Source organism: Diadema antillarum, unplaced genomic scaffold (assembly GCF_040938485.1).
Source record: "Diadema antillarum isolate AM-2024a unplaced genomic scaffold, OU_Dant_1.0 seq00002206_RagTag, whole genome shotgun sequence".
NCBI classification, from domain to species: domain Eukaryota; kingdom Metazoa; phylum Echinodermata; class Echinoidea; order Diadematoida; family Diadematidae; genus Diadema; species Diadema antillarum.
Window position 1 is genome coordinate 10,161 of NW_027272840.1, and position 10,160 is coordinate 20,320.

Sequence of the window (10,160 nt, forward strand, 5' to 3'; positions counted from 1 at the left end):
TTAGTTCATGTCTCGTACATTATTTCATAAAATAACAACTATTAGATCAGACAACATCTTGGGTATGTAAATTAGGGTCAAAGGTCATAAATGTTTCATCTTGTATCTTAGTGAATACCTGTCCTATCTTTCCCATATTTTCCACACGTATAGACGATGTCGCGAGAATCATTTCACAAAATAACCACTATTTCATCAGATGCAATCTTGGGAGTGCAAAGGTGGGTCAAAGGTCATATGTATTCATTGCTGTATCTTCGTTATTCAGTGTATACAGAATTTGGTACCAAAGATGGCAGATATGACTCCCTTTTCTAAATGAGAATGCAAACATCACACGGCCAATGTCTCTAAACACAGATGAAACTTGTATGGTCATGCCTATTGCGATCAGGACTCGAATCATTGATAAAAAAAAAATCGGATCACCTTAATTTGTCAGTGATGACAAATTACAATCTCTAGTTAGGTGATCCGAGTATCCTCTCGGATCACCTTCTGTATCTGTACGGATTCTTTGTTTTTAGGTGATCCGAGTATCCTCTCGGATCACCTATTGTATCTGTACGGATTCTTTCTTTAGGTGATCCGAGTATCCTTCGGATCACCTTCTGTATCTGTACGGATTCTTTCTTCTTCTTTCTTTCTTTATTTCTCCGCAAAAGTTGTGCAGAGGTTAGCTCAGAAAGTCCGCTGCCTATCAATTTCAAAATTATACCATGTATGCATCATGTCCTAAAGACGACAAATCTAATGTATCATTGTGATCAGTGGACCGTGACGTCACAATGACGTCATTATATGAAAACACATTCTCAATCATATCTCATTAATGGAATGAAATTTTTCAATGAAATTTACGTCACATATATTTCAAATTATGAGCATTCTACTCATGTTCTCAAAATTCATATTTTCTCTTAAAACGTGCGCGTACGCGCGCGTTGAAATATTTGTATGCTCCAATCGAGCTCAAAAATTTTTTGCACACGTTTCAGACCATTTGGAGCATTTTTTGAAAAATTGAAAAAATCGGACGGACGCGTACGCGCGCGCGCATATACGCACGCACAGCTCATGTGCAATTGAAATTTCCAGTTTTTTCACTTTGATCGGATGTCTGAAATGTTAAGGAATATTTATACCAAGTTTCAAATCAATCCGACTCAATATGACGTCATACGGGCCCGTCAAAGTTGAAATTCCGCGCGCGCGTCAATGGCGATATACAGTGCAACTATGCCAAAAAACTGCCAATTTTAAATCCGATTTTACTCGTCAGGATGGACGGTGACCCCCCATTTTCTGTACATATTTTGAAAGCTGATGAGTTGTACATGTCATTTCATGGGGTGGCAATGCTGACAAAATGATTAAAAGATATCAAATTTCTTAATAAAGTAAAAAAAGTAAATTTTCAAAATGACGTCATCAAATTTCAAGTTCATTCGAGCATATCTCACTAGTCCTTTGTCAATTTTCACCCAGATTTCAGTATGATGTAGCTTATTTAATGTTCTTTCAAACATAAAATTACAATATTTTGATTGGATTACGGTATCACCTCGTAAAAATGGATTAAAAGTAATCTTGTCAAATTTGACCAGTTTACGTGTTATCTCTATGGGAGTGCAGTTTTTCTGGAAATGAAAATTGACATGACTATCTTTATCGAGCACTAGCTCACTTAAGCTTCGGTAAATTTCTCCCAGATTTTAATATGTTGTAGCTGAGACTTTACGCTACCGTAAGTGTGCCCTTTGTTTTTTCATACGATGTCAGAATCACGTCAAAAAATTGGGTTGAAATTCAGGCTTATCTTCGATGTATTGAGATATTTCTTTCTTTCTGCAACTTTCTTTGCAATAACTCAAGAAAAACGGCCTCTATCACTTCTATATTTTGCACATGTTTAGTTCATGTCACGTGAATTATTTCATAAGATAACAACTACTTGATCGGACACCATCTTGGGTATGTAAATTAGGGTCAAAGGTCATAAGTGTTTCACCCTGTATCTTAGTGAATACATGTCCTATCTTTCCCATATTTTGCATACGCAAAGACCATGTTACAAGGATCATTTCACAAAATAACCACTTTTTACTCAGATGCCATCTTGTCTGTACAAATTGAGGTCAAAGGTCATATGTACTTCTTTTTGTATCTTCGTTATGACGTGTTATCTCTATGGGAGGGAATTTTCTTTAATGTGAAAATTGACATGATTGTCTTTATCGAGCACTAGCTCACTTACCCTTCGGTGAATTTCTCCCAGATTTTAATATGTTGTAGCTGAGACTTTGCGCTATCGTTTTGTTTCCTTTGTTTTTTCATACGATGTCGGGATGACGATAAAAAATTGGTTGAAATTAAAGCTTATCTTCTATGTATTGAGACATTTCTTTCTTTCTGCAACTTTCTTTGCAATAACTCAAGAAAAACACGCCCTATCACCCCCATATTTTGCACATGTTTAGTTCATGTCTCGTACATTATTTCATAAAATAACAACTACTAGATCGGACAACGTCTTGGGTATGTAAATTAGGGTCAAAGGTCATAAATGTTTCATCTTGTATCTTAGTGAATACCTGTCCTATCTTTCCCATATTTTTCACACGTATAGACGATGTCGCGAGAATCATTTCACAAAATAACCACTATTTCATCAGATGCAATCTTGGGAGTGCAAAGGTGGGTCAAAGGTCATATGTATTCATTGCTGTATCTTCGTTATTCAGTGTATACAGAATTTGGTACCAAAGATGGCAGATATGACTCCCTTTTCTAAATGAGAATGCAAACATCACACGGCCAATGTCTCTAAACAGAGATGAAACTTGTATGGTCATGCCTATTGCGATCAGGACTCGAATCATTGATAAAAAAAATCGGATCACCTTAATTTGTCAGTGATGACAAATTACAATCTCTAGTCTTCTTCTTCTTCTTCTTCTTTCTTTATTTCTCCCCAAAAGTTGTGCAGAGGTTAGCTCAGAAAGTACTCTGCCTATCAAGTTCAAACTTATACCATGTATGTATCGTGTCCCAAAGACGGCAATCGAACTGAAATCAAAGTGATCAGTCGACCGTGACGTCACTGTGACGTCATTATATGAAAACACATTCTCAATCATATCTCATTAATGGAATGAAGTTTTTCAATAAAATTTACGTCACATATATTTCAAATTATGCGCATTCTACTCATATTCTCAAAATTCACATTTTCTCTTGGTACGTGCGCGTACGCGCGCGTTGAAATATTTGTATGCTCAAATCGAGCTCAAATTTTTTTTGCACACGTTTCAGACCATTTGGAGCATTTTTTGAAAAATTGAAAAAATCGGACGGACGCGTACGCGCGCGCGCATATACGCACGCACAGCTCATATGCAATAGAAATTTTCAGTTTTTTCACACGGATCGGATGTCCACAATGTCAAGGAATATTTCTATCAAGTTTCAAGTCGATCCGACTCAATATGACGTCATACGGGCCCGTCAAATTCAAAATTCCGCGCGTGCGTCAATGGGGATACACTGTGCAACTATGCCAAAAAACCGCCAATTTTAAATCGGATTTTACTCGTCAGGATGGACGGTGACCCCCCATTTTCTTGACATATTCTGAAAGCTGATGAGTTGTACATGTCATTTCATGGGTTGGCGATACTGAAAAAATGATTAAAAGATATCAAATTTCTTAATAAAGTAAACAAAGTAAATTTTCCAAATGACGTCATCAAATTTCAAATTCACTCGAGCGTATCTCACTTAAATTTCGCCAATTTTCACCCAGATTTCAGTATGTTGTAGCTTATGAAATGTTCTTTCATCAATGTAATAACAACATTTTGATTGGATAACGTCATCACCTCGTAAAAATGGATTGAAAGTATCCTTGTAAAATTTGACCAGTTTACGTGTTATCTCTATGGGAGAGCAGTTTTTCTGGCAGTGAAAATTGACATGACTCTCTTTTTCGAGCACTAGCTCACCTATGCTTCGGTGAATTTCTCCCAGATTTTAGTATGTTGTAGCTGAGACTTTGGGCTATCGTAAGTGTGACCTCCATTTTTTCATACATCGTTGGTATCACATCGAAAAACTTGGTTGAAAACTTGCATGTGGCTTCGATGCAGCGTCATTTTGCTTAATACACAGGGCCTATGGAGCATGAAATAGGTCATTGCATAGCGCATCCGACTCGTAATCCTAAGGTCCCTGGTTCGATGCTCACCCCTGCCAGTTTTTTTTTTTTGAACACTTTTTTCCCTTTTTTTTTTCTTTAGTTAGTCTTAATCTCCTTTCCTAACTTTATCTTTTTCTGATTTTTTCATGCTTCTCCTTCAAATTTCTATAAAAATAACATAATTTTTTCTTTATTTTTCTTTCTTTCTACTACTTTCTGTGCAATAGATGAACAACAACAATGGCTATTAATCCCATATTTTGCACATGTTTTGTTCATGTCACGTACATTATTTCCTAAAATAACAATTACTTGATCGGACACCATCTTGGGTATGTAAATTAGGGTCAAAGGTCATAAATGTTTTATCCTGTATCTTGGTGAATACATGTCCTATCTCTCCCATATTTTGCACACGCAAAGACCATGTTACAAGGATCATTTCACAAAATAACCACTTTTTGCTCAGATGCCATCATGTCTGTGCAAAGTGGGGTCAAAGGTCATATATTCTTCTTTCTGTATCTTCATTATGACGTGTTATCTCTATGGGAGTGCAGTTTTTCTGCGAATGAAGCTATGACAATCTTTTTCGAGCAATAGCTCACTTATGCTTCAGTGAATTTCTCCCAGATCTTAATATGTTGTAGCTGAGACTTTGGGCTATTGTATTTTACCCTTCGTTTTTTCATACGATGTCGGGATCACGTTAAAAAACGTGGTTGAATTTAAAGCTTATCTTCAATGTATTGAGATGTTTCTTTTCTTTCTGCAACTTTCTTTGCAATAACTCAAGAAAAACAGCGTCTATCACCCTCAAATTTTGCACATGTTTAGTTCATGTCACGTACATTATTTCATAAAATAACAACTTCTTGATCAGACACCATCTTGGGTATGTAAATTAGGGTCAAAGGTCATAAATGTTTCATTCTGTATCTTAGTGAATACATGTCCTGTCTCTTCCATATTTTGCACACGCAAAGACCATGTTACAAGAATCATTTTACAAAATAACCACATTTTGCTTAGATGCCATCCTGGCTGTGCAAAGTGAGGTCAGTGGTCAAATATACTTCATTCTGTCTCTTTATTATGACGTGTTATACGGAATATGGTACCAAAGATGGCAGATCTGACTCGCTTTTCTATATGAGATTCCGAATATCACACGGCGAATGTCCCTAAACACAGATGAAACCTGTATGGTCATGCCTAAATTATATATTTGTTGCTGTATCTTCGTTATCTAGTGTATACAGAATTTGGAACCAAAGATGACAGATTTGACTCCCTTTTCTAAATGAGAATCCAAACATCACACAACCAATGTCTCTAAATTTTTTTCTTCTTTCTCACTACGCTTATGCTACTAGTAGAAGAGATATCGTAGTAAGTAATAAAATGCACATTAAAGGGATCATATAGTTTTGGTTGAGACCTAATATCAGGTTTGTAACATGTGTGTGTGTGTGTGTGTGTGTGTGTGATAATGAAAAACCTTGTATGAAATATGAACGAGCATGTAATTCTATGAGGAATTCAGCATTTATTTGATGAAAATTGGTTTCGAAATGGCTGAGATATCCAAAAAATGGCGATTGTAATAAACTGTGGGACCACACTTTATTACGATCGCTTTGTTTTACTTTGTTTTTGGATGTTTCAGTCATTCCAAACCCTATTTTCATTAAATAAACTTTGAATTCCTCTTAAAATGGTATGCTCTGTACTATATCATAAGTGTTTTCTTAGTTTCTTGTGAAAAGTTAAAAGCCCAATTCTCATCCCAACCAATACTGTACCATTCCTTTAAAATAGAAATACATTAAATACATATACATCAAAATACAAGCAGTATCATAGGCTAGACAATATAACAACCATATCATGTACACGATAATGTGTGTGTGTGTGTGTGTGTGCCGTGTAGGCTCTACGTCTGAGTGTTGGAATATTGACACATATAAAGTTTCATCGCAAAACATGATATATCCATTATGATGTGAGTAATTATACCAAATTTGAAATAATATGTTTTAATACTGTAGAAGAATTTTGCTCCACAAGGTTTTTGGAGAATTGTGATTACCACAGCAACATCTTTTGTGATGAACACACAAACACACACACACAAAAAAAACACAAAAGCAACATGTCTTTCACATCTACGACTCTGAACGGCTCAAGAAGAAAGTAGATTCTTGTCAAAATATGATAGTTGTGATGTTTCTTTATTGTATTCTTAAAAGGTTCACCAAAGGTCAAGTACTCTGGTTACTCTAATGGTCATGGTCACAATTAATTTAACCTGTGTAGGTGAACAACAAAAATACACACATCCCATGAATAAATGTTGCTTCCTGTGTTACACAGTTTCTGTTGTGTGCGTATTCTTTTAACACTTGCCTATATAAAAATACATAGCTCATACAACTACTTTGCTATTTCTACATACAGTGTATTCCTTTTTATCCACCCACATAACTGTAGTTAGCACAATCACCATTGTATGCTTAATGCATGCTCTTATGAATGATATTGAACTGGCTACTCTTATCTGAAAATTATCTTACTACTCCTATTTGATACACCAGATATTTGTTGTCACATAAAAAAAGGCATAGTTTACTTTGTAACCACACATTCCACCTCTTATGTGCACGTGCAAGCTTTTTTGCTCCTACACTTAACGAATGCATGCACTGACTCATTAAAATGATTGTACAGTGTGAAAGTTTTGTTTGAGACTTAATTTCAGGTTTTCTAACATTTTTTGGTAAGATAATGAGAAACCTCTTATGAAAAATGAAAGAACATGCAAGTCCACAAGAAATTCAATGTTAATTTGATGAAAATTGGTTTTGAAATGACTAAAATATCCAAAATGGCGATTCTACTAAGTGTGAGACTCACACTTTATTACAATCACTTTGTTTTACTTTATTGAAGGATGTTTCAGTCATTCCAAACCTGATTTTCTTCAATTAAACTTTGAATTCCTCTTAAAATGCTATGCTATATGTGCTATTTCATAAGAGTTACTTGGTATCTCACAAAAAGTTAAAAGCGCAATCATCGTCTCCACCAATACTGCACCACCCCTTTATGCTGTCACATACAATGGTTGGGAATTAATAGCCAATGCATTTTTTTTTTCTTTTGTATGTGTGCTGTTGTTGTATCTCTACGTCAAATTTGCATATGAACAGGTTTATTTTACTCATGCTGTTACATCACTGCCTGCCTTGCATGCAATGAACAAAATGAACTAATCAACTATTTGATCCAAGACTTAAATATCAACACTAAACACATAATTTATGCACTGTCTCTGTCCTCAAATCATGAAACTATTTCAATTTTTATTGAAATAAGACTGCAAGTATACAATAACTACATTGTACAATAGCTGCAACTTTTGCAGACATGTATTAATAATTTTACATTCTGAAGTGCATGTCAGCTTCAAACTGATTCATAGTTTGTGTGTTACAGTTCCGTTGACATAACACGTTCAGCCTTGCTCAAGGGAAATATTCATCCATAATTTTCACCACTGTATGAATTAGCCTAAAACTCAACAATACAGCTGTATCAGCTACAACAGTGCTTTAAATTGATTTTTGCAGTTGTACTCAACTTTCATCAATGAATCATTATCAATGGCTGCATCACAGGAAGTCTCATTTTTTCCTTTTCCATGTCTACAAAACATACAATGTTCATGGCGTAATCTCTGTGCCATGACATGTAGCTTGACATTCTTTCATGGCAGTTGCAAACCTGGTCAATTTGCATCAACCCAACTTTGACATTTATATTTAGATGAACACCATGTATGCAACTTAACCTTACTACAAATTCCAGCAATTATGGGTTTATATATGTGTCTTTATACCCTGTATGTATGTTATATGAAATTGTACTTTAAAACGCAATTGTATGACCAAATAAATGAATAAATAAATAAGTAAATAAATGAAACAAATAAATATAACAAAAATAGTACTAATAACAATAATAATACTTGTACAATTACAGTCTAAGCACATTCACTGACAGACAATTTTAGAATTGCATGTTTTGCTCACACATTTCATCATTGCATACCTCATCATAATTCGCGTCTGTGCAATTCTACGTTACATTTACATATCAATATTAAACAAAAGACCCTTAATTCATCACTTCCTTTAACATTTTTGGGGAATTTCCTTCTGTGACATGAACTTCCAACTTTCTTTTTCATCTGGACTGACACACACCCATCTTATGAAGTGGATTCCAATACAAAAAGGCTGAAAAAAAAAACTATCAGCTTTCCCACAGAGAGCCACAATTGATATTTTCCAATGAGGCACATATTTTTTGCACAATTAATATTAACCTCTATAGCATCTTTCAATAAGTGAAAAATACAGCAAATAGTAACAAGAAAAATATGACACCCTTCCAGTTTTGCTCAGCCAACTCGCTGATCACACACTCATTTCCACTGTATAATACCCTCTTAATACACTTCATGTGATCTTCTCATTTGCAAAATAACTGCACATGAAAATACTAGTTTAAATATAGATACTGAGTATGGAGCTAGGCAAATTTGATTTTGACAAAGATGGTGACCATTATGAAAATGGCTGTATATCTTTATTAGCAAGTTTTTGATATTAGGGATTAAATACATTCTTGGGTGCGAATGTTTTCCTGTGGTATTTTCGATCAGACATCAGTAATTTTACTGTGTGCATAACATCTCAGATTTGAACTGTGACAAAAATAGCTACTTTTAAAGATGCTTGCCAGCACTCTTTTTGGTGGGTATGAAATTTAGGCCAATTCCCTCACCATTAAACACACACACACACACACACACACAACAACAACAACAACAACAACAAAACAAAAAACAAAAAACAAACAAACAAAGAAGCAAACAAAAAAACAAAAGAAAATAAGGAGCTGTACACTGCAAAGTCATGTGGCATCGTCATCTTCCACTGCATCTATTCTTTTTTTTCAGCCACACTCCAACAAACCATACATCGCTCCATTAGCTGCATCTACTTCTCAATAGTATGTAACTCTGCTTAGCATAGAAGGTGCTACATATGATTGTGATTTCTTCATGGGTAGGAGAAATAATGAACCATAAGCTCTTCGCAGCTCCAACGGCAATCCACTGTTCACAGATATGCTGGTGATGGCTGATGCTATGACGAGCTTGAAGGGTACAATAATTGTATCAACACTGTGTATTGACACTTTGCTAAACTGCTATTGTACGGCATCCTATAGGTGAACAATACAATGTACCAGTGTCTGCGACCTCACGTGTGCATCGCGCTATATCATCTGACATGTCCTGACAATCAGAGCAAAGAATGCTACTACCTTGTGTGGTGATGAGATCTGAATATGATTGTGATTTCTTCATAGGTAGTCCAGGTACCTGTATGCAATCTTTCTGCCTTGTTACAAAAACAGGATGCTAAAACATGAAACATTAGCATGGCAACACATCAGCCAGGTCCAAAAGCTTTGGTGATCCCATGAGAAGTAATGAACCTGAAGCTCTTTGCAGCTCCAACGGCAATCCACTGTTCACAGATATTCTGGTGATGGCTGATGCTATGATGAGCTTGAAGGGTACAATACTTGTATCAACAGAGTGTATTGACACTTTGCTAAACTGCTATTGTACGGCATACTATAGGTGAACAAGTATACAATGTACCAGTGTCTGCCTCTCCATATGAGCATGGTGCTGTATCATCTGACATGTCTGGACAATCGGAGCAAAGAATGCCACTACCTTGTGTAGTGATGAGATCTTTGCTGGCGTTAATGTCTCTCCCGTTAGAGATCAAGAAGTACAGCAGAGTCCTCTGGTTTTAATTACATAATGCAAAAAATTTTGCCATTTTTTAGTAACCACAGTTGATAGCTGCAATTGCCT